Source organism: Clinocottus analis, unplaced genomic scaffold (genome assembly GCF_023055335.1).
Source record: "Clinocottus analis isolate CAN_PGR_092001 unplaced genomic scaffold, fCliAna1.0.p SCAF_3, whole genome shotgun sequence".
NCBI classification, from domain to species: Eukaryota; Metazoa; Chordata; class Actinopteri; order Perciformes; family Cottidae; genus Clinocottus; species Clinocottus analis.
Genome location: NW_027176042.1, coordinates 4,285,392 through 4,311,773, shown reverse-complemented (window position 1 = coordinate 4,311,773; position 26,382 = coordinate 4,285,392). Strand labels below are relative to the sequence as shown.

At 39.0% G+C, this 26,382-nt stretch overlaps 1 protein-coding gene across 2 annotated transcripts in view; it reads right to left on the bottom strand.

Moving 5' to 3' along the window:
• LOC137796611 (bis(5'-adenosyl)-triphosphatase-like) overlaps positions 1 to 26,140 on the bottom strand; it is a 280,461-nt gene extending 254,321 nt beyond the window's left edge. Inside the window, exons 1-3 of one of the 2 annotated variants that reach the window (XM_068594630.1) lie at positions 26,107 to 26,140; positions 15,514 to 15,598; positions 1,315 to 1,398 (exon numbers count right to left, since the gene is read on the bottom strand). The gene's annotated coding sequence lies outside the window, so the exon portion shown is untranslated. The remainder of the gene's footprint in view (positions 1 to 1,314; positions 1,399 to 15,513; positions 15,599 to 26,106) is intronic. The other variant, XM_068594631.1, reaches the window with a different exon arrangement.
• Positions 26,141 to 26,382: the final 242 nt, after the last annotated feature.

Here is a 26,382-nt window from a genome sequence, read left to right as displayed (position 1 = left end):
GTAGACTAATAGTGGACTGAATGTTAAACGTCATCCTCGTAACACATCACCACATCCTCCAAAATGACCACGACAATGACACCTCTCTAAAACATGTTCAACAAAAACTGAAACATCATGAAGGTAGACAAAGTGGTGTACTAGACAGCATCAGCTGTAGCTGTGTGTACCTCATCAACTGTATCCACACATACAAAACATGACAGGACTCAGGTTGGGAAGGTGTCACACCATTACAACAATATTTCCAAACATAGGAAGAAAAAAAACGTATATCAAATATAAAAACGTATATTAATAAATAGCAATATCTCAAAAATGAAATTATATTCTCAAGGAAAATACATGTGCTGGAAAGTTGTGAGTTCAAAAATAGAGGCTCATTAACTGACTTCCATCCATCCATCCATTATCTTAACCGCTCATTTGCGTCACTAGAGCCGATCCCAGCTGTCAAGGGACGAAGGCAGGGTACACCCTGGACAAGTCGCCAGTTCATCACAGGGCAGACATATAGACAGACAACCATTCACGCTCACATTCACACCGACGGGCAATTTAGAGTCCAATTAACCTATGCAGCATGTCTTTGGTCTGTGGGAGGAAGCCGGAGAACCCGGAGAGAACCCGCGCTGCCACGGGGAGAACATGCAAACTCCACACGGAAGCATCTGCCAGACCAGTATCCGAACCCCGCCCAGACCGGGATCCGAAACACAGACCTTCTTGCTGTGAGGCGTCAGTGCTAGCCACTACACCACCGCGCAGCCCCTGTTGACTGACTTAATAATATTAAAATAATCATCTTTGTTTTTTATTTCGACATTAACCATTGGTTTGTGGACTATGATTTTGAAGCCTCATGTTAAATATTTTTGTTGTCGCCATCTTGTTTTTTAAAAAAATTTTTTAAGTAAGTACAACCGATTGCCTAATAAGACAAATTTGCACGACCAAAGTGTTACAATTATTTCATGAACTAAAAACACACTGCGGAAGGGTTAAAGTTATGACAAAAACTGCTAACGCTGTGGTAGCAAACTTGCAATCACTAGGTAGAAGACTCAAAATGAGAGATTGAGAAAATAAACTATTAGAGTACAGGTTCAAGGCAGTTCCTTATTCCCTTCGAACCATCTTGTACTACCCGACCCATACTGAATGCTCCCTTTACAGTGTCTTCAGCAGTCAAGGAAAGAATGTTCAAATATGTTCATTGTATCTGTAATCAGCTTTCTTACATCACTTAAAAAAGAAAAGGCAAATCAATGGCTGAGACATTTTATTTTCTCTTCATGCAGTAAACACACTTACCTTCAACCTTGCTGGCTTCTCACGACCTCGCAGATGGGTAATTACAGAGACGATAGAGGAACGGATGGAGAGAAGCGTGCTCGGCTGGGGGGGCAGAGGGAATGGAAAATAACAAGACAACTTTAATGACTGTAAGGTACAGAGGACTAATAAGACTTCTGTCACATTGTGATCAAACATATGGGGGTCGTGAGCCGGGATGTTACGCTGAATGATTAAGGATGAGGCCCATGTGACAGCAAAGCTCTAGCAGGAAGCTACTTCAGTATTGACGAGAGCTGAGGCGCCCCAGACAGATCCCAACAGGTTTGTTACACCTGTAGCTCTGCTAATATGTTAAATCACCCACATACACATGATGGAGTTTTTACTTACATTATATCATATTAAAGCTGCATGAGTTAAGGTGCACACCTGAATAATACAATTTTTTCATTATCAATTATTTATTCCATCACTTTGGATGGCATCAATTGCAATACTAAAAAAAACAATGACTTATAATTAAAAAAAGTATGTATGCTGTCAAGACTTTAATTTCAGTTCCAGATTTCAACATATTGCCACATGCCACACCCTTTATCCACAGTCACTTGGCTGTGTTTACCTTGGTTCACAATATGAGGATGTCCTTTAAAAACAAAAGTGCATGAATAAATAAACTGCATTGTTTGAGATTCACATGCCTAAATACCTTTTTATAAATACACCAAGGTACTGCAGATGAAATATTTACTCCCTCCTACCCTAATGTTTCTTTAATTCACATTACATCATGATGTATTGTTTGTGTCAGGGGTCTGCGTGTGAGAGAAAAGCTCCCTCAGCTAACCCTGGAATATGACAATGCTTGTTCCTCATGTTGAGAACCAAGGTAAACACAGCCACACAAAAATAGCTGCATGTACCTTTGTTGACCAGGGACGAAAAACATAATATTCTAACATTTACTTTAACAGAAAGTAGAAGATATGAAAAATTAAAAATTGACAGGAAACTTACATAATGGTGCCATATTTCTTTGGCACAGCAAGCTCCCTTTTACTCTGTTAAAGTCTTATTTTCTTACACTGATGAAAGTACACCCTTCATACTTTGCCACCACTGACATGTATTTATCTCAGCTATAATGGAAGACAATAGCAAGGCTTCTTAAGCACACAAGAGTTAGCTCAAATACTTATTGTTTCGAGTGTAAAGCACTGCATGGACTATGCGTGCATATATACTGTATATATAAGTGAACTTCTTTCCTCACACTGCTCCATTAGAAATCTGAGCTCCTCCCACACTTCCGTCCTTCCATCTGGGAAAATTATGTCCTCTGGTTTTACACTCAGGGTTCTAGTGCTGGGTTTATCTGACAATGCCTGAAAACAAGGGTACATTTACTAGATCATAAGATCGTGTGTTATAATCAAAAGCTCAAGACCAGCTACCAAAAAGATGATGATTTGTGAGACTGTTTTCTCCACTTCAGTATTGAGTAAGATGCTGACAAACTTGCATGGGGGCAGCAGAGCGATGCTTATATGCATATTACAATAGGGGGTCTGCAGATGCGGACATGTTGCACACATGCATGGAAAACATGATGGTGCAGAAAAAAGTAAAGTTCATTTGTTGTATTTGGCTTAACAACAGGAAAAGGTCCAAAAAGAAAATAGAATTAATGATACTGAGTACAGTACACACCATACAAACAGAACACAAAACAACTGTTGTGTGCTTTTCAGCAGATGTGTGTAATGGATGCAATACGATCGGTCACATCTTTTTCTCGAACTTTCGTCTATTTGAACAGATAATAAAAATGTACGTCACACAGACCGACACGGACACCAATATACTGTAGTCCTTATTTTTTGGTTTATCTATACAGTGTAAGTTACTTGTCCTTCACAAAGTACATGTAACATTTTACAGCAAAACAGAGCGCACATTGTGGGTTGGAACATTTTATTTGATTCATTTATATTAAAGAATAATTATTCCAGGACTACCAGTATTTAAGAAAAATCCCACTAGCAATCAATCCTAAAAATCCATTCACTTGTATGAGGATGCAGTTTACTCAGCAGAATGGAGCTTTGTCTTTGAGTGGGAGAGAACACAGATTTGAGTGTCTTGACTGACTTTAAAAAAATCAGATTTCAACACGTGTCTGTGCAGGGACTGTCTTTGGATTGCTGATGTGTTGCCATGTGATACATGAGGTATGGTTAAAATCTCTGAAAAAAAAGTTAATAGGCCGACCTTGAACTAATAATGTCCTTTTAAGAGAAGCAAACACAATGCCCGCAAGTGACCGGTCGCCCTCAGAGAGTCAGTTGAGGCACATTCTAAAAATAGCAGGAGTCATGGAGTGGGGGCAGGACTAATACCACAAAGATGGCGTACTCCAGGAACTGCATGGGCTTCATCCAACTTTAGCTCTTGAACTTGACCGATCGTAGCCTGCTCGCCAAGATGTTTCCTTACCCACAACATCTCATACTTCAGCCTTCTCTTCATCAGAGCAAGTACTTTACCTTGTACCGCCATTTTTACTACCACTAATATCCCGTATTGTAACAACCAAAGCTCTCAGCTGAAAGAAAACAAATGTTCCTACCAGCAAAGTGTTTTTCAGAAGAACGCCTAGCATTTTCTAATGAACATAGACAGACGGTCTCCTAAAATAGCTAGCTATTGAATCTTCTTTTGTGTAACGTCAGAGTTCCAACTCGGTGCTGTGTAGCTATGCCAGCATTTCTGGTCCTAGGTCAAAAAGGCTGGCTTCCGATGGTGGTCTATTTAAGGGGCAAATGATGGTTATATGGTCGGCACTCTGGTCAGGGTCACCACACTCACACGCAGCACTGTCCGCCAGGCCTCCTCTTACTGATTTAATACAACTGTCCATTTCTAATTTACTTTAAATGAGTGTTAAAGTTAATTTATATGTTGTTATTCCAAAACATGTGTTTGTGTTCTTGTGAGAATTGTTTTAATAAAAGTTGCAAACCAAAGAAGGACAAGCTTGTGGACAGATCGTTTCAAGGGTGCAACACTGACACATGGTCAGATTCCCCAAACGTCTTTCACATTCTGAATTAAATACCATGAGTAAGACCTCGTCTAAAGCTGCTGCTTACTCATCCTGCACTGGATGCATTTCGAAACAATGCAGGTTTGCAGTTAGCCTACTACTCTAACAACATCTTGGGCGTCTTGATAGTTACTTACGTGGTGAAAAAGTCATATCTCTCTTTTTTTTAGTGTCATTTCTCTATCTACAAAGCACAAAAGGATCAAAAATATCAATTCTGAGACCAAACAAAATAATATGAGGCTTTAAGATTTCCTGGCGTAGTTTAGTAGCTTACGGTGAGAATACTGCCAGCGCTCATTCTGCAAGTCAAGTTTCACGTACTGTTTCTGACTTGCTGCTTCAGCCAATTAAATGACAGCATCTTATCTCGCAGGCTCAAAGGCACATTGGAAAAAGTGGAAACGTATTTTTCACTTTTCTGGGCGACCAACATAGTATAGATAATAATACAAATGAGTTTTCAAATATATTGGGCAACATCTTTTTTCGTATTGGTGGGGACAATTGTGACTTTTTCCAAACTCTGATTGTGTCGAGTCCCTATAGAGCCTATGCAAACCGACACCCTCGATTAAATTGATTAAGCAGGAAGATTCAAACAAACAAGTAGCCCTCCATATTACTCTATGCCCTTTAGTGTGTCTCATTAATAAAGGATAATTTCTTTCTTTCTTACTTTCTTTTTAGAGAAGCTGCTCAAAGGGCCTGCTGCCCTCTGATCAATAGAAGCCTGTAAGATATACGTTACATATTTTCTGCTGTTACCACTAGTAGGCTCAGTTTTAGTTAATCAACCTCTCGTAATATTTTGATTATCAATACAAGCAGGAACTCAAAAGTTGAACAAGTAAAATCAGAACGGTTTACTGCCAAGGATGTTACACATACAAGGAATTTGACTTGACTTGAAGGTGCATAAAAATAAACAAAACACTGCAATAGTATGAGACATCATTTTTAAAAAAAACGTTTTTTAAATGTACAACCTTTTTGAAAGCTTTAAAAGACTTTGTAAATATAGTTGCTTGATCTTATTGTATTTAAGACCAAAGCCTCTGAGCACCTATTTAGCATCTTGTATCTGGGCTCTCTGTTGTGCTGTTAGAGGACAGTTGCGTACTGAATTAGATTGGGACAGGAAAAGCCCATTTATCACAACATCAGCTGTTCAGTGGGCAGGGAGCCGAGCTGGCAGTGTCACTGCTGGCCTGGCAAAGGCGTCGTATAACCACGGCCCCAAGTCTCCCCATCGCCTCACTGATAAGCCGCTTGCCTGCCATCACCCCCTGCATTCCCTTTCCATTTCTCTCCTTTTCCAGGCAGAGATTCCCAAGGGTGACAGTCAGGCGTTGGGTGGCAGATAGCGAGAGTAATTAAAAGGGCTGATTAGAGTGACGGAAGGAGGACACTCGAGGAGACAACAAGAAGGGAAGGAATAAGAAGAGAGAGTTAGAAATCATGTCAGATCAGTATTCAAGTTAACAGGGGAAGATTTTTTTTCCTCAAGTCAATTCAATTGGGGCAGAATCTCAGGGGACGAACCGCCACATAAGTACAAGAAACACGACAGAGGCAAGTAGATGTGCTCTTCTGAGAGCTGTTCAAGGTAAAGCCAAGAGCAGGACTGTTAGGCCTACTTTTCCCTCTCACACAGAAACAACTGATACATCTATATTTTCCTATGATTCCATTATTCATACTTTGAACTGTCAGACATATGAAGCATGTCGGCACGAGGCAACTTATACATTCTTGATTAATTTAGAGAACTTACTGACTTCAGGTGAAAAGTATACATTCAAGTAAAGAGTAAACAGTAGTAACCTGCCCAGATCCAGGTTTACATTGAGAGAACGCTAAACTGATTTGACAGGAATGTGTACTTGACCAAATCAGGGGATTAAAAAGCAAGTTGAAAGGCAGAATGTGTGAAACAGCTGCACAGCTGAAATGTGTTTGTTTAATGGGATTATTATGTCAACAGTAATGTATGATTAAACAACTACAGCATGGTTTGGTGTTTATTATATGCCAGATCTGGAGGTGTTGAATTTTGGTGAAGTTTTGAATTTCAGGTTGAAACACTGAACCAATGCTCAGCTTTTTCTGTTTCTATCCTTCAATTAATTTATCATTTTATTTTTAAATATAAAAATAAAGCTGTACCAATGCTACAATTGGTTGAGACATCAACCAGTTTGGGCATCTGATCAGGATGACAGCTGGACACCTCTCTTTAGACGTATTCTATGAACAACGGGCCATATATGAAGGCAAATTAATAAATAAATAAATAAAGAGCGCAAATACAAAAATCCCCTCTTGCGAATTTTTAACCTGCTTTCTCTCGAAGCTTTAAAATGCACTTTAAAATAGATTTTATTTTTGACAGTAAGTGGTGGACCCAGTCACCATCGTATCTCTTCATCTCATTGGATTAAAGTTGGAAGTAGGCAGTAAAAAGCTTTTTGCTAAAGACTTTTGCTTGAGTGAGTGGGGATTTTGTAATGTGATGTAAAAGTGCTTGTCAAAGTAAATTGCATGTGCAACTGTTGGATTTGCACATTCCCATGGAGCACATTTGCACTCCCTATTTATGACATTAAATAGGGAGTGCAAATGAAGGCAAATTAGTTATCTAAACTTTAGGTATAAGTGTTTTGATTTTGCTGAAATGTCACCTGTTAATACCGACATTATAGCATCTTTAAATTGATTTAATCCTTTATTAAAATCCGCAAACTTCAGCTCTTATTACAGCAGGTTGAATCTAGTATAAGAACAACATACCCAGACAGGGTCATAGCTAAATACCCTCAATTAAATACAGTCTTACATCCTACTTTCAATCACCAGCATGTTTCAGACTGACTTCACCGACTTACATACTTAAGTAGAGATACTGTTTCATAGTGCCGTTGGAAATCTTAATTTGGGGATGGGACACAAGCTAAAGCTTGATCACTCTTTCGCTGGCCACCCTTGATGAGGGTGTTTAGTGATTAAAGGCCAAAACACCCATTGATTCGAAGGCACACTACTGAGGATGTGTCCCAAAATGTACATCTTAACCCAGTCTAGAAAGAAATAAACCTCCCATACCACTCTGTCAACATCACGGCAAATCTCATGTGAGTGCATACCATCTATTGGCACAATGGACCATTTTAACATCTCGTCCCGTGTTTTATGATTCTGACAGTGGACGCTTGGCCTCCAAACATAACTATTGTAGTAGTAATTTATTACTATTGACTATTACGATGAATCAGAATGAAAGCTTCTTGTTTTTTTCTTTTCTTTTGGCTTGAAGAAAATAAATCAAATTAGGAGAGCTGCCAGTTTCTGCTCAATTGTATTATGTTAAAGCCACAGCAAGTGCTTTTCAAGAGTCCCTTTGGCAGAAAGTCATCACAATGCATTTCCATATGACTAGCTTGAACATGCATGTGCCTTTGGATTCAAGTCAAGTTTATTCACAGGTCTGTACCACATACAGTCTTTGCATGTGTAATTAAGTTTAATTGCATGTTTACCGGGGAAGATGCACTCCATGTTTAGGGAAATATTGGTCCACTTTATTGTGTTGACATGCCACTGCTGTCTAACTTCTTCAGCTCAATATTGTGTTGACATGCCACTGCTGTCTAACGTCTTCACCTCAATAAATAATGTATGTTCGTTCTTACAATGAAAAGATAAAACAATATTTACAATGCCATACTACAAGTTTATCCATCTTTACTGCCATTACTGCAGTGTGCAGTAATGGCCACAGTAAATTGTCTGCTGGTGTCTTTTCATAAGTAACAATCATTTGTCTCTCTGACTAAAAAAGAACATGAAGAATGCACTTAAAGACCTTCCTATTGCGTTTGAAGAATTCACAATTCACTTATTGTGGTTGACACTGAGACACTTTGGGGTTAGTTCATTAAGATAGTAGTCGTTCGGTTTGTAGATCTGCTTGAATGTTTCCGACATGCATTTTTGACATGCATGACAGATGCAGGAGGATCTTTCAGTGAAGCTCCTGGACCTGGACCAGTTCCAGCAGAGCTCCACCCAAGGCAGCATGGTTCGGGACGCGGAGTGACCTTGATCACTGCTCCTATCTAATGAGTGATGAACTGTCAGAGTGGGAAATTTCCGTGGCTGAAGGCAAGGATACTGCTCAGACTAATATCCTGAGACCCTATATGTATCAGTCAAGTGAAAAAGCTATGCTTACCCCTCTATTGTCTGCTAACACCAATACACATAACCAAGCAGCAATATGGATAACTCACCACTTGGGGGACTTTCTGAAGATGACCAAGTACATTATCAAAGTCAGTTTTCAAGGACTGGCTGTACAGGACTGTGCAGTTCCCATTAATCTGAATTCCCTTTCAAGTTGGACATTTGAGAAAATAAAAAATAATTACGTTGCAACCACATCAACATATCTTGCTTATTGCATAATTTGTTATACTGCTTTGGTTATTAGTGTTTGGATCAGACTAAAAAGCAGTCGAGACTTGCATAAAAAAGCACAAATACAATGATGATCATAGGCTGATGAATAATGGAGACAATACCTGTCTCCACTTTAGATAAAAGTGGAGTGCTTCTTATGCATCGAGACATAAGATCAGGTGATATTTTAAAAGACACAGACTTTATGAAGCATACATTGTTAATTTTTCTTCAGCCTTTTAAAGCACATGACAGCATAATGATACACTCCTATCCATGCAATCATTAGATCGACACTTTAAAAAAAAATCCAATCCTCAAATTGTAATATTAATCCAATTAAAATACTTAATAGCATTTATCTTTTCTTTTTTATATGTGACCAAGTAAAAACTAATGAGTTCATTCAAATAATGCAGTTTGGCAGGCTCTGTTGCATTTATGCCCTCTGGTTGTGTAATCTTGATGTTACATGAATAAATCTGGCATTTACTGCAGCTAATATTTGCTATCTTTGTTCAGCGGAGCATGCACAGATCCACCAGCTGGGAGTCATACTGCACAGAAATTATAATATATTGCTCAAATCCTCTGCAATAAAGTCACACGTAAAACTAAAACGTGATTTGCGTTGTTTTTTTGTTTAACTAAGACAAATGTCAAAGTGGATTCCGCCTGTCTCAAGAAATTAAGGGGGACCAATAGGGACAGATTTGTCCCTAATTTGCTTCACGGGTTAGGTTTGTGCCATCGAGTGTGATAATCTATTTATTTAACATTGGCCTACATTTTCCCCCTCTAATACTCTTAAAGGAACAGTCCAACAATGAGATTAATACTCTTATCCAGAGTGAGATTAGAAAACCTGGCTGGACTTCATATTTACTACCATGACTACCGACATGTCATATCTAGTGTATGTAGGATATTCTATGAAAAGAGCGTTGATGATAATTTATATTGGCAAATTGCTATATTTCTTAACTCCTATCATGAAACAGGCACTGTTGGATAAAACAAACATATCCATTATAAGTTGGACCCTGTTCACATCCCGTGATCCGGTGGTAAGTTGTATGAATTGAATAATTGAGTAATAAAATAATTGATTTGGCCTGGTATGATATCTGTTGGTTAAGGGGAAAACTACAAATTGGTTAAAGACAAATAAGCAACCTCCCAAACAGAAATCAGCTGACATGAGCACAGTGTCAGATTTAATGAATGCAGTGAAATTGTATGGCCATGAAGTCTGATTGTCAAGCTAAGTCGGCATGTGAAGAATTACAAAGTTTCTGACTTGACATTCCTAAGAATCCAAAAAGCAAAGCATTTTGCATTTCCACGGATAATCAGGACAAAGCTGTTACACTGAAGGCTATAAAACGAGGAGAACGTGTATGCTTAGTTTCACTGTGAAACAGAGAAAGTGCCACAGTAAAGACAGACATATCTTGACTTCAGTCATACCTGCTTGAAGAGCTTGGCCAGCTCTGTTTAAGCCTAAGGCGAGGCAGCTGACAAAAACAAGCAGTGGATTTTTGTACCAACACTTTGCTTTTTGCCTTCTCTCTCTAATCTCCCTCTCTCCACACTTTACAAATGTTCTGTCATCAAACATTTCTTTTATTTGTATCTGCGTTTGCACAAATAACACAGTGACGGCAACTATGAAGAGTTCCTTTTTCATTTTTGAAAAAGAGCCCATCCACTTTATTTGTCCATCTTTTTGCAGCTCTCAATTTAGGAATTGCCAGTTATCTTTTGCACATTAACTTTTAATCACCTTGAGGGACCTGAGGCGATTCACAGCTACAGTATATCCCTCTCCCCAGGTCAACTTGTTCCAAGCCAATTGACCCATTCCATGCATTCAACTCACCAAGCAGGAAACAGCTGCAGTGGTTTGAGTTTCTGCAGTGACCCCAGGGTCCCCAACATTTCATCAAGTTACAAGATGTCCACAAAGCAAATGTGATGCTTAATTTAGTTAATGCCAACAATGAAACCAGCCCATAGATATTTAATCATTATTGCCTATAGCCAAAGCACCTTTTCCCTTTCCTTCTATTCTAGTCTCGGGCAGACGGTTCACCCCTTTGGTTCGGCTATCTATCTATCTATCTATCTATCTATCTATCTATCTATCTATCTATCTATCTATCTATCTATCTATCTATCTATCTATCTATCTATCTATCTATCTATCTATCTATCTATCTCTCTCTCTCTCTCTCTCTCTCTCTCTCTCTCTCTCTCTCTCTCTCTCTCTCTCTCTCTCTCTCTCTCTCTCTCTCTCTCTCTCTCTCTCTCTCTCTCTCTCTCTCTCTCTCTCTCTCTCTCTCTCTCTCTCTCTCTCTCTAGATATATAGTTTATGAATATAGTCTTAAGGGGGTGATTCCTGCTTTTGTGATTTTTTTTTAAAAATCTTATTTTACTGACTTTCTTTAGCATCAGCAGGTCAACATACAATTAAAATCTGCACAACTGACCAACACCAACAGTTGTAGAGACATTTATGGTAAACAGACAATGACCCCCCACTGGCTTTGGTGACTCCCTGAAATTCATGAAGGATATCAGGACTCTCAGGATGAATTGAATTGAAACTTGATGGTATCCTATATTTTCATCGAGTACTATCATAAGTTTAACAGCAATATGTCAATGAGCTTTCAAGCTCATACAACTTATAATCAATGGTGTTCCGAGCTATTACAAACTGACACATTGCAAAGGTGGCAGACCGTCATCGGTCTGCCACCTTTGACGGCTGCCAAATCGTCATTTTCTCTCTTAGAAGACACTTTCTTCCATTTCATTTTAAAAGTGAGAGAAATGGTTGCGTGACAACTAAAAATGGACAGCTGGGAAGATAAGTTCAAGCCCCGGCTCCTTTCTCAGCTCTGTACAACTGGCTAATCACAGCATGAAGCGGGTGTGGGAGTCAGATCATTGGTTTGGGAAGGTTACAGAAATTGTTGGAGGCAGCCCTCCTAATTTGTCAACATCGGAACTCTACGGGGGGAGTGGTTTCTCGTAGCTCTTCTGATAAGGCACACCGACAGCTTTTCTTTCAGCCTCACCACATGGAGGACGCACAACTTAATATTTTGGAACTTAAAAGTGGTGTAATGGCTCACACTGTCACCTCACAGCAAGAGGGGCACAGTCCAAAGACACGCAGCTCCAATGTTAATTTTAAGATTCTGCACTGTGATATATTCCCCAGCGAAACAGAATATTTGAGTGATGTACAGTTCCAAGAGTGATTTCAATCAAATCCTTCACGTTTATTTCAATCGCTAACAAGTGGGTGGCCTTAGAATGTAGCCACAGACTGTGCTACGTAAGCACACATCATATTTTGTTCAACAGGAAGACATATACAGTGGTGTACAACAGGAAGAAATACACAGTGGTGTACAACAGGAAGAAATATACAGTGGTGTACAGTAACGAAGTAGAAATACTTTGTCACTGTACTTAAGTAGTTTTTTTTGGATATCTGTACTCTACTATTTATATTTCTGTTGACTTTTTACTTTTACTTCACTACATTTTTAAAAGAATTTTTTATTTATTTTTTATTACGCATTTGCCTCTTCATCCTCTTGTCCAGCGGTTTCAAACCTGAATGCGGCACGGACCAGCTACGTGACAATATATTCACTGACCGGGTCCCATCTCGGGATGACGACCGACAACGACACCCGATGTGTGTTCGTTATGTCCAGTCTACTGCTTAATGGCTTGAGGCTGGGGAAAATACCACAGCTATGGAAAACATCCTGCGTGGTACCAAAGACCCCGCGGCTCAAGGACCTCAGCAGCTACAGGCCGGTGGCTTTAACGTCCCACCTAATGAAGACCTTGGAGAGGCTGGTCCTTGTTCATCTCTAAATATCTAAATTTCATCTTCAGGGTAACATATACACGTGACCTTTTGAAATGTGTAAAGTTGTTTAGTTTGAGGTTACGCATAGACCGGATGTATCCGGTTGTTTTTCAAAATAAAACATCTCTCCGGCCTTGATTTTCTTTTTGTGAAATTTGTTTCACTCATTCTTTCTTTGCGGCCCGGTACCAACGGACCCACAGACCGACACCAAGGGACCCGGACCAGTACTAGCCAGAATGAACATACTTCTAAACACACTGTTACAACTCCTTTATAGTGTCATATTACTTTTTGGAGAATTATGATGGTAAGTTCATAGTAGATGCAGAAGTATACATATGTACAATATATTACATTGAACATTGTTGCTCCTGGATGGATCACAGCCAACGCAATTATTTTATTAACACAACTTCTGGTCATGGTGGCTACAGCACATAAAAGAATAAACTTCCTAATTCTCAAAATTCTAAACATTTGCTTTTTTATTAACAGCATTTACTTGTACTTTTACTTTCAATACTTAAGTACATTTTAAAACAGAAAAATACATTAGATAGTTAAATACAGAAAATATCAGATACTTTAAGACTTTTACTCAAGTACTATTCTAATAGGTGACTTTCACTTTTACTTGAGTCATTTTTCAGTAATGTTTCTTCACTTTTAGTCAAGTATGGCTTTTGGGTACCACTGGAAATATATGAATAAGCAATACAGAGACGGGGCATCCAGCTACAAAAATATTCTGAAACGCTTTTGACGCTTATGTCAGTTCATAAAACATCCTGATCATTATTTACTGCACATTAAATGCTTTTCTTAGACAATTGAGGTGTTTTTTCAGGGTACAACTATGACTGGGAAGCTGCATCAAAGAATCAGACTGGAATTTACTGTAAGGAAGAATTTTTACAATCTAATCTCCCTTTTTATCATATTTTGGCTGATCTGACTGTGTCAATTGTCATCGGCAATCACTTACAGTATAATATTTTCTTGCTCGTACAGAAACAACCAAGTCGTACCATGAGCTAAGTATTAACCAAGTCGTACCATGAGCTAAGTATTAATGTATCTTAGAGTGAGGGCCTTGGTTTTCAGATGGATTAATGGCACAAACTACAGAGTGGGGATAAATGACGGCCGTCTGCTGGGATTTGCAGACAAGCAACTGTGGCATTTTTTTTCTTCCTTATTCAGCGAGCGCTGACATTGACGTACACAAAGCTCCCGCCAAGAGCCGCGAGCCGCCACAGCAACACTAACAGGATAGACCCAGTTGAAGGGCATACAAAATAAGCACGTTATTGTATATTCAAAAAGATTTTACCTACTGCACTATACCCTTTTTATTGCATTTGAATTATCCATTGACTTATCCCTTTTTATTTTTCCACATTACTGCAAACAGTAAGCCCAAATAAATATAATATATAATACATGACTGGAGGCGTGCAGTGCCTTGTGAGCAGGTCACAAGTTTTAGGTTCAGTTTACCAAATTAGAACACCATGGCATTGTCCAGCGATGCACAAGGAGGAAAAGGTTGCCAAATGTTTACAAATAAGCTGCTCTTTCCATTGGTCATTTTTTTAAATTTGTAATATATGAGTGAAATCTCCTTTGAGCCTACTTCTGATTAGGCTATTTCAATAGTCAACTCCCTAAAATTATTTAAGTATATACAGAATAGCAGCTTTTAAGAGCCAAGAGTTTTGTTAATGACACTACAACGTGCTTTATAGGGCATGCATGAAGAGAATAAAGGATAGAGCGTGCGAGCGCACACACACACGCACGCACGCACGCACACACACACACACACACACACACACACACACACACACACACACACACACACACACACACACAATCTCTCCCACTTAAGACAAGGATCAAACACTGACACTTCACTGCAAGTGCAGGCCTTAAATGCTTCTTCTTGGACAAATGATGCCATTTTATTTTTCCTTTTTCAAACACACAGAATTAAGTAGTTAAATTTTTCATTCAAATCAGACATGGGTTTAATTTTAACCGATTACTGGAGGGTTAAAATGTTTATTAACGATTGATTTTTCTTTTCACAACAGCATCATTGATCATTAGTGGAACCAGACCAGGACCTTTGTATGTTACCTAAATGTTAATGTATGGTGCAGAAATTACTCACTTTTTATCCAAAATGAATGGAGGCAGAATTAGTGAGTGCTTCAGTCTAAAGCGCGAAAGCTCGCAAATACTGTTGAATGAGCCATTTGCTTGCACACAGCTCAGAAGTGTTTGTGTGCATCACACATGATTTGCATGAATGCATTACTGAGGATGAATACTCCAACTTAAAAAGGACTGTGCTGGTAGGTTTCTATGCTTAAATGACAAGTTGTGTCCACTTCACAATATTGTCAACCATTTTAAATAAAAAAATGACATGTTATTGATAAGGAGTAATGCAGAACTGTCTGTTTATAAAGGTCTAATTTAATGCTCTCTGTTTTTAGCAGATTTATTTCAAAAATAAACTTTCCTTCATCTTTAAAAGACATTTTTTATTTGATCTGAAATGAGCAGAAAACACTGACTGTCATGAAGCTTGAATCTCTTTCTAAACCGCGTTCTGTGAACTGTCAAGTGTAACACGTAATTATCTAGCTCGAACATTCAAACCACTACAATCGCAAATCACATGTACGTTTTGGTTCAGATCCTGACAGCCTGATACAGTAGCTGTGTAATCTTTACCTGCAAAGGATGACTTCTCGTGCTGCAGAGGACGGCTTGTGCTTGTGGCTGAGAGAGAACGAAGCGGCTGCCCTGCTCTCTTTGCCTGAGGGAGAAGAAAGTGGAATGGATGTGATTTTTGATGTAAATGTGATACCCACCAAGGGGGAGAGGTGGAGCATTGATATTCAGCTTGAGGTCCAGCAGCGCCCCAATCTCCACACCTTGACGTTGACCTTACGACCTCGCAGTGGAAATCATTTGGCAGCACCGCTGACCTCAAGCAGTATGTGCAACTTTCAGCTACCTGCTTTTCCATACAGTACCTAGGACTACAGAAACAGCGAGAAGAACTCTGAGAACAGGTATCTTTAAATTTGTGCAAGCTATCTGCTCCAAGTTAAACCAATTCCCTCAGCTATTTTAGGTCAAGTATCACAACCACCCTCATCTTTATTTACAGAGGACATAACAGTCATACTCATTACAATCTATCCTGTCCTCTCCCAAAAACTCACTGCATTAATCGGGTTAGTTAGTTATCGCAAAGTGTCACTTAAAGATTCATTTAGACTTTAAACTTCAGACTTGATGTCTCTTAGAGAGGTTTAGATTGTGTCTGTCTTGACATGATAATCACATGCACATATCAAAATAATTATTTTTCATCTGTATTTGTATTTACGTTAGACTTTCCAAAGAGTTGGGGGACTTTCCTCCTCTCCTTATGACCAGCATCCTTTCGTCATCTCCTCATGATCAGCATACTTTCCTCATCTCCTCATGACCAGCATCCTTTCCTCATCTACTCATGACCACCATCATTTCTGTATGATCTAATAATACAGTCTGATAAATAATCATCACGTGTAACCATTTTGGAAGGCACTGGCAAACAATATTGTCATGACGACATGGGCATCATATGTGGGTAATTTTGAAAGGCAGTGACAAACTGCAGAAGTAGTTGGCCAAGTCCAGCAAATGTAGTTGGCCTCCTGATCATCTCCCACCACTCAGGAGTTGCTCTAGGGAGTAGAGGAGGAAAACCAGGACCCGCTGTCTAAGTCCTGTTAAGTTAGAAAGTTAGATGCTTTTTAAATAATGGGGGATGTGAATAATTTATCTGAAATGATTTGATAGTCACTCTTTACCTAAATGTATCCGATCACTATCTGATCAGGCAGGTCACATTAAAGTGTAAAGTGTGGACACAGCTTAGTCCTAATATGGCTCACCCCATCACAAAAGTTGCATTGGCTGTCTGTCTATCCTTAGCTTTACATTTTTGACTATCACAACCATGTGATAGAGCATATCTGCTGAGTAGACACTAAGTATTGCTGCTGAGTGTTATGATTTTATGAGCTTTACTTTTCTCGAAGATGCTCATGGTGAAAAACCAACGTAAAACAAATTGTTTAGTAGTGTAGCAGAACCCAGCCGGACAATGGTAAAGCGTACTGATGTTTCGAGAAGCCTTTATTCATGTACCATGAGTCTTATTTTGATAAACATGATGAGACATAAAAGGCTTAAATGTAGCATTAGCATAAGCTTACCGCATGACAATTTAGCCATTCAAATTGCAGCCAACATTAGCATCTTATTATAGTATATTTAACCACATTTTCACAAGTTCATTAAGATAAAGTCACTAAACATATAGTCAAAGCGCAATAAAATCCAAAGTATTGTGTTCCCGTTGCATCTCCGATAGGTACTTATCAGTTCATAAAGAGACTCGGACTTGGAACACCTTTTCCTTTAGTACACACGCCAAGTCATACTTTTAATGCAAAGTCAAGTTACGAGATTTGCATCTACTTCCGGTCTCGCTGAAAGGGCTTTAAAAAAAAGGACCCGAGATACTTACAAAATAAAGGAATTGCAGGAAATAGTCACCATATAACGTACCTTTTTGGAGTCATATACAAGTAGCACAAAGAGATAATAAAATACTAATGAGCAATGAGACAATGGTGGTTAGATATTTGTCATTTGAAGAGAAAAAAAACGCCCCGGAAGTTTTGTCATTGAAAGGCTGGGTTGAAGACCAGGAACAGGCGCTATATGGACACAAGCCCTAACTGTGCCCAGTAACAGAAGTAGTTCTATTTAACATGGAGTTGTAAAGTGCTTTGAGTGGTCAGAAGACTAAAAAAGTGATGTACAAGTACAGTCCATTTACCATTGTATAACATTTGGATGAGGTCATTGTATTCTTTAACCTGGCGACAGGCGGACGTCCTATTTCCCACTTCGTGAAAACAAAGTTCAATACCCGACCAACACATGTAGCCTGTCTGGTGTTACAGCCTGAAGGTAGAACAGCACATATGATGAGCCTTACTTCTAAAGTATTGGAGTATTGGTTCGACAGTATTGATCCACCCTTATGTAAAAACAAGTCGGCCCATGCTGAAGTACAGTGGCCGGATAGGATACATTGTACAAGCATTAATAGTGTGCATCACCCAGGAAGTGCATCATTCGAACTTTATGTGTCGGATATAAAAAAAATTGTAAAAGAAAAAACTGTGAATCTGCCGCTGAAATGATTGTTAAAAGGTATGAATATAAGACACCATTTTCTCCCCATCTGACCTATAGAATTGACTTTGAAGTGTTTGCTTGTGAATAATACAAAGCTGTCACTCCAATAAATCAGCTACGTCTGGGTAGCATGCTCCGCCAAAGATTCAACAGGAGAACTTGTGTCTTTCCGGGACAGAAATGACGCACAACAATGCACCAACACAATACATCTGCATGTGGGACGAGCTGAGAAAATACAGACCTTTGAGAGAATGGACGCAGCTCTGTTGAATTATACATGAAGCAGAAGGAACCAAATCAACTGAGCAAGGCATTGTTGTGGCATGAATAAATGGTGCATAATTGATACAGGCTCTCTCACTTTATGCATCCCTGTTTGCAAATCTCCATGTGGAGCTAAGATGCAAAGCAGGTCAGGGGATCTGAGGGATACAGTGTCACTGATCGAATGATGCACACTATTAATGCTTTATGTAAATACACATGTGACATAGGACAGGCTGGTAGCAGAGAAACAAGCTCAGGGCTCCCACTAATTCGTTATGTTCATGCACTTCATAATGATCTTTATGCCGGTCATATTATTTCATTACGTCTTGTTTATCGCCCACAACATGAAGGCTGGTCCGTGAAAATATCGTCTTACACGAAAATGGTTGGTGGCGCAAAAAAAGGTTGTGGACCGCTGCTCTATATATGACCTACATTAGTAGACAAGACCATTTATTTCTGAACAGTTATTTCCAAATGTTCGTCATTGGTTCCTAAGGGTGTGATTATGCACAAAATCAGATGAAATCATGCAGGTTGAATAGAATCCGACTTAGATCCAGCTGCGCTGGCACTTTCGACCTGCAGTCGACAGCTTCAGTGATAGGAGAGCTCTCCTTGGGCCAGGAGAAGAGCTTTGCATCGCTGATCCTGGAAGCCCAACACACTGCTGGAGGCTCAGGAAGTATTGCTTGACCCGCTGGAGTGAGGGAATCAGGACCAGGACTGACCTTGCTGCAGTAAAATGAGGTTTTCTAAAAAGGACTCTGGTGCCTGCATACACTACCACTATTGTACTTGGAGACCGCCCAAATCAACACAGAACATAGTAACTTTAGTGTAACTTCAGTAGTAGTCCTTGTTGTAACTTTGAAGTGATACCAATACCAGGATATTACTTCACTCGATACTCGATACTAACAATGCAGTTACCACTGCTAACAGTGTCCTCCACGTGACCGGAAGCACGCTGTCACAAAAGCGAAGCACACACCCTCCAGTTGATTATTTAAAAAGGTATTGAGTACAGATGCCCAGCCCTAATCAGTACAAAAACCTGTTATAAAATACTTTTATTAGCGCTCAAAAACCTATATCTGTGATCAAATCAGTAAAATGGAATTGTAGGAACTTTTTTTTATTTTTACTTTGTTACTGTACTTAAGTAAATTTTTACGTATCTGTACTTTACTTAAGTACAAATAACAGTACATACTTTTTACTCTGTTACATTTTGCAGCTATTATCTACAGATAATAGCTGCAAAAAGCTGTATAATAGCTGTAAAACTGTAAAACTTTTACTCCACTACATTTCTACAATACTGTATGTGTTGTTATTTGTTACATTTTATGAACACAGTTTCGCCAAAATGTTGCGGACACTAAAATATGCATTGCGTTCAGCACCGTAACGTAAACACTTGAGTAGGCTTTACACCACTCCGCGTAGTAGTATCCGAGCTACGCTACAGTTAGCCACCTATTTGCTGCGGGCTCGCCGGTCTATGTGACCATGTGACCTATTTCAACACTGTCTCCTACAAATGATGTTCCTCCAGAACTAAAACGCACCTTCAATTAAATTTACGAGAAACCCTTTTCTCCCCGATTACGTCGGTATTACAAATACATTGATCATACGTCTGTGTTATACTGCAGTGAGTTTACTGCACTCGATGGAGTTTATCACCCCTTTTGGGCTGCATTCCCAAACAACCCGACTTAGAGAAGACCTGACCACGGCGCGGGCTGTTACCGGCCCGGACTCGGCAGGACTGGGGCTGTTGCCGGCCCGGACCTCGGCGCGACGCGGGCCGTTACCGGCACCTCCGGTGGAGCGGTCTTCAGACCGGCCCCGTTGCCGGCCTCACATCTTTTCTTTCCTCCGCAGAGTTGAGAAATTTAAATATGCTTAAATTCAGCAAGAACGCAAGAAAACAATAACACAAACACACAATTATTAACGTATTTGTAATAAACAATAGAACTGAAATACGTGTATAAGCAACGCATACCCGTATAATCAACGTATTTGTGATACGTCAATCACTGACGTAATCAGGGATTCAACATTCGACAGACAACATGGCTCCAGAGTCAGCCTCATCTGAGCCCTCTGATATGAGCCACCTCTGGCCCTATTTAAAAAACATGTTCAATTTCAAAGGCCCCAAGAATGACTCGTGGAGTTTACAATCCTGTCTATGTTAATGTCCCTGACTTTTTGAAAATTTATATATATATATATATATATATATATATATATATATATATATATATATATATACATACATACATACATACATACATACATACATACATACATACATACATACATACATACATACATATATGTACATATATATATATATATATATGTATATATATATATATGTACATATATATATATATATATATATATATATATATGTACATATATATATGTACATATATATATATATATATATATATGTATATATATATATATATATATATATATGTATATATATATATATGTACATATATATATATATATATATATATATATATATATATATTCACTTTGGTTGCTTATAATTATTACTAGTAGTGACTTTTGTAGAGGCATAAGTATTACCAGTAGCTACATCTGCATTCTTTATAAAAATGGTACAGCCCTTGACATTGAGAGACAACCCATTGCATGAGTACTTTCACTTTTAATACTTAAAGTAAATTTAAAAGTAAGTACTTTTAAACCAGATGGTTTTCTGCACCTTGGCCTCTAATCACAAAGTGAAGTCAGATCCAGTCCAGATGAAAACATTTTCAACTCTATTGAGACACTGAGGACTGATACAGATATTAACACTTAGCACTTACAGTATGTTCTTATGAATATTATGAAGAAATATATTCAATGAGTGTTAGATTAAAACCCAAACGTCCAGCAGCATAAAGAGTCCACTACGATAAATTCTGTTTACAAGGCAGAGGCTTGGTGGAGTAGGTCAGATATTGTATAATAATGAAAGAACAACACAATAAAAGATCATATAATAGATCTGATACAATATTTAAAATGCAGTCTATGTACACAAACTGCACCACTGCAGGGGGCACACATATAGCAGGAGGTCTGGGGGTCCTACCCCAGAATCAAAATCAGCTTAATGGTGATGCACGCACGCATACAAGGAATTTGACTCTGGATTTTCTGTTGCTCTCCACATACAGACACAGAAATGGACAAAAGAAAAAAGGACAAAGAAGTAGAATTAATATGTACAAATCTAAATTAAGTGTGTGCAAGTGTGTATATATATACACTTATTTATAACTATTTCTGCTGAGTCAACACACATTTAGGCATGATTATCTTTCCCTCCATTTGTTTTAGGGAGCAATCATGTGCATGTCTCATCTGGTAACTAAACGATCCACTACGTCATTTTTATAAATTCATAAAACTATGGACTTTAACAGGTCGTAAGAGTATCAGGAAGATTTCTGCACATTCAAATCCCACATATCTGTGTTCTCTGAGAAGTTGAGAATAAAATCGGAATACAATGAGAATAAAGTTCCGTTTCAAGAAAAATCCCACATGCCGTAACAGTCTGCAGTGCATAATATTGCGCTGTGCGTCTGATAGACACATCACTCTGTTTGGGAGTCTGGACAAGACAAAGTTCATCAAAGATGGGGAAACCCAAAGTAACACTTCTGATCAGGCATACGTCTCACTATTTAGCGACTTCTTTTCCACACAAATGTAAACTTCACCATCTCCCATATCGTGCAGCTCCCAGCTGCTCCTTGAGCTTTTCGGTGGGAATCCTCTTGGAGTACAGAGACCGTCCCAAACAGATCATCACTGCCTCTACTCGACTTCATATTATTTATATTATTAGTGACCCTAAACTCTGTTGTCGTTCACAGACTAGAATTGCGCATTTGATTATCATTTTCTCTTGCTAATTTGAGGATGTATTAGAGCAATTTGAGGATGTATTAGAGAGGCTTTCTTCATCAAAATTATTTTTAGAGATAATTCTACTACTCAACCACACCAACTATGCCGGGCCTTTAAGGAAGCAACAGTGATATATGCTGAATACAGATATTAACAAAAAATGTTACCAAACAAGTGACAAACTCCTATCTGAAGCTCGCACAAACCAGAATCGGAAAACCTGACGCCCAACACATGGAATTCAGCCAGGAGTGGTTTGGAGCTCTGGAATAACTCCAAGAAAAGTAGTGGATTCCTCACCTCGTGAGTACAGTCCGGTGAAGCATTATATTCATTGTTGGTCGTTACAGGGGAGACAAGCATATTTACAGCCCGGTATATTTTTCCGTTTTCTGGCCTAGATGTCTCTCCAGTTAGCAACTACAATCCAATTGTGAAGTGTGGTTTTACATGACCACTGGCTAGTGGCTAGCTGGTCACCGAAAGTCTCATTTGATTGGATGATTTTTTTTGTCAGCATCCCTGAATGCAGAATGAGTACTGTCTGACGAACACGATTTTATAAAGGATTTGATGTAAAAAAAATACTGTTTTACGAATTTGTTACATTAGTTTGGCTTATAACAAAAGATACATTACCAATTAACACTGGGACACATGATCAAAACTAGAAAATGTAGTTTTTATTTTACTGCGTCTTTAAGGGAAATTCCTGATACATAATTTCAAACATGTTTTTATTTCAAGCCATTTATCACCACACATTAACTGATTTGTGGCTCTTTGGGGAAACCTCTCCAACAAGTTACCACACTCACAGCCCTGACACATGACCTTTTAACAGGCTGTATTCCAACTGCACGTGCGCACACACACACACACACACACACACACACACACACACACACACACACACACACACACACACACACACACACACACACACACACACACACACATCCAGAGGACGCAGAGCGACATTAGCATTCCTGTGGAGTCGGGTTTCTGGCCACCTGTTTCTTTACCAGCGATCCTCATTAACTCTGTATGTCTTCCGTTTGGTTCCGAACCGCCTGTGTACAGTAGGTTTATCAGAGCGTGTAAGGTTTATCAGAGTCACCCAGAGGACGAAGACTGAACCATGAAACAAAACAATTATTTAAAGAGGCTCAAAAGAGCTCCATGGAGCTGATCTCTGCAGGTTTGGTCCTGCAGACAACCCTTTTTTAAATGTCATTCTTGAGGGTTAACTTTAATCAAATCCTTTTAAATAACCATGAATATTGTTCTATGTGGCTAACCTTAACTAGTTGCAGGTACAAAGGGAGGAACTAATTAATAGCTCAATCAAAATATAAAATTATTTAACTCTTAAATGGTCTTAAAACAAGAAATTAAACCAATATGTTTGGTATGATAGGGCATAAACATATTCATTATGACAACTAAATGCAGTGTTTCAAAATGGCACTTATTTTTTCCAGTGACAGCTGCTCGCTCAGTGCACACGCACACATAAATCAAATTATGAGCACGCACGCACGCACGCACGCACGCACGCACGCACACGCGCGCACACACACACACACACACACACACACACACACACACACACACACACACACACACACACACACACACACACACACACACACACACACACACACACACACACACTTTTCTAGCCTCTCAAGATACTTGCTGGAAACCAGTCAAAATACAGATGAAAGGTAAATCCGTATGCAGTGCTTGTTCGTGCATTTTCAGAACGTTTTAAGACATGCCTGTCTTAGTCTGTCAGCTCTGGTTAGCTAACATGACGTGGAATTCTCGTGAAAAAGCAAGTAGCAATGATAGTACAAACCGAGAGAAATTATTCATAATTATATTTACTGCATATTCAAGATATTTGTGAATCTATATTTTCTGAATCAGCAAAGTGGCCTAACAAGTAACTAATAGTCAAATAAATTAATTGAAGTTATTGTACAGTATTTCAAGTATGTAAATAGTCATTCTAAATGACACTTAGTTACATTCTCCCACTGCTGGAGCACCAAATGGTTTTGAAGACCGCACATTATATATTTCGCTCTCAAAGTACATTAGATTTGTGCATGTAACTGTGGAAGAGGCAGCCATCCTCTGTTTTCTCGCTGCTCTGTCCACACTATTCTCATCTGACTAACAAACAGAAGCCAGCAAGAACAGTTACCAAATGTCCCCTTCATGTAAACTCGTCTACAAAGGGCCTCAACACAGGAAATATGCAGTCAAAAGTGATTTTCCCTCAGACACTAAAGGCCTATACCCTGAGAGATGCGGGTCACCATTCACATGAAAGCTGTTGCTCATTCTAAAATCCAAAATAGAGGTGTCCTGGGTCATGTGCTTTTCAACAGATCTCAATTACCATGAAGACCCTAAAACTGGGTGACACAATAAATGTTTTAGATGGCAAAAAGAAATACAAAATTAAAGACTACCACTAAAAAACAATGCATAATTCCAACAGAAAGGCCATACTATCCATCACGTGCAGTGGATTGTCCTTTCACACTGCCAGTGAAGCAGGCAGTGTAAATTACCACAACTGCAGAATCCTATTGCCTCCAATTTTGAAATGATAGCGTTCAGTTACTCACACAATTCATGTTTATGGTCTTAAAAGTGACGGGGCCGCTTATTTTCAACCTAGTGGAACATGTATTATTCACGCTCCTTCTTTTCTCCTTTTCTTTTAAAATGCCCCTCACTGTACAGGGTATGTGAAGCATTAGCACACTTAATAAGCAAATCATGTAATCTAACAAGATTAAATAGACGGGCCGTTCTACACTGTGTTGTGGTAATATAACTACATGGGTTTGAACTAGTACTTTATTATAAAATTATCAAACCAGTATGTGTTGAACAGTGTTGAATTTATATGATTTATTTTTTATGTATTGCCGAACATCCCATGAGGTCCTCTGATCCGCTTTATGTTCACACGTAAATGGAAAGAGGGTTCAACCTGCTATCTTTGCCCCATACAAGTGATTGTTCCCGATTACAAACTAATATGGTTTGTTTTCTAGAGAGAACTGTCTCGGTTCTAATATAAATATACATATAATAATACTAATAATATATAAAGTTATCCGGAATACAAATCCTTGTAAAGTATCTGTTCGGCTTAAAGATGGAGTTTAGCAGCAGTTGTAGAGATGAATTGTTGACGTTCAATTTTGGTTCTTTACCGGTGGTCGGGGGAGACACGTATCGACAGGGAAACAGTATTCCCCACAACACCAGCTCAGTGCCAGCTTCCGCGTGTGGAAGAGGCGCTGACAGTCTATTTAATATGATTATGAACTTTATCTGTTGAGAAACGACCGATTCGAGCAGACGACTATCCTTTTTTATGCAGTCTGTCATGTCTATAGGAACCAGTGAGCACGTGGCTAATGTTAGCCTGGACGCATTGATCAACCCGCAGCAGCATAGCGCGGTTTACTTTGCTCGAAGCTGACCGGCAAACACACATCACGCTGCATTTAAAGACTTCCGTCAGCTCGGGAAGTGTTTCTCCTTGTTACACCACATGATATGAGACAGGTTGGACAATTTAAAGGGACTGACGTACATACGGATGTCTTGGCTTGCTGTAACGTTACTCTATCACATGTAACGTCAGCAGAGCAATGCGGAAGCGTGTTGGCTCTGAACAGTTACAGTGAGATAAATGACAAAGCGGCCGATGCTTTTTACATTACACTAAACATTGGCACGATATGCTTCTTCTAACAGCACGTGCAGCAACAAATACACGCTTTAAACACTCACCTTGTTATGACGGGGATAATAGTGCGCTTGCATTATGGGAAGTGTAGTTTTAAAGAAGCACTGTAGACAGGAAAACACCGGTGTGTCGCTTTAATAGAACTACAAGTACCACAGTTGAAGTGGTACATTTATGTTGCATCCCTATTGCCGAGGAATAATCCTGATATTATCGACAGTACATTTTTTCCAAAGGAATTATATCAATGAAATTTAATGTACGTGTATCCTTAATGGAAGCAAATAATCTAATTGAGATCACAATCTATTTCTAAACAG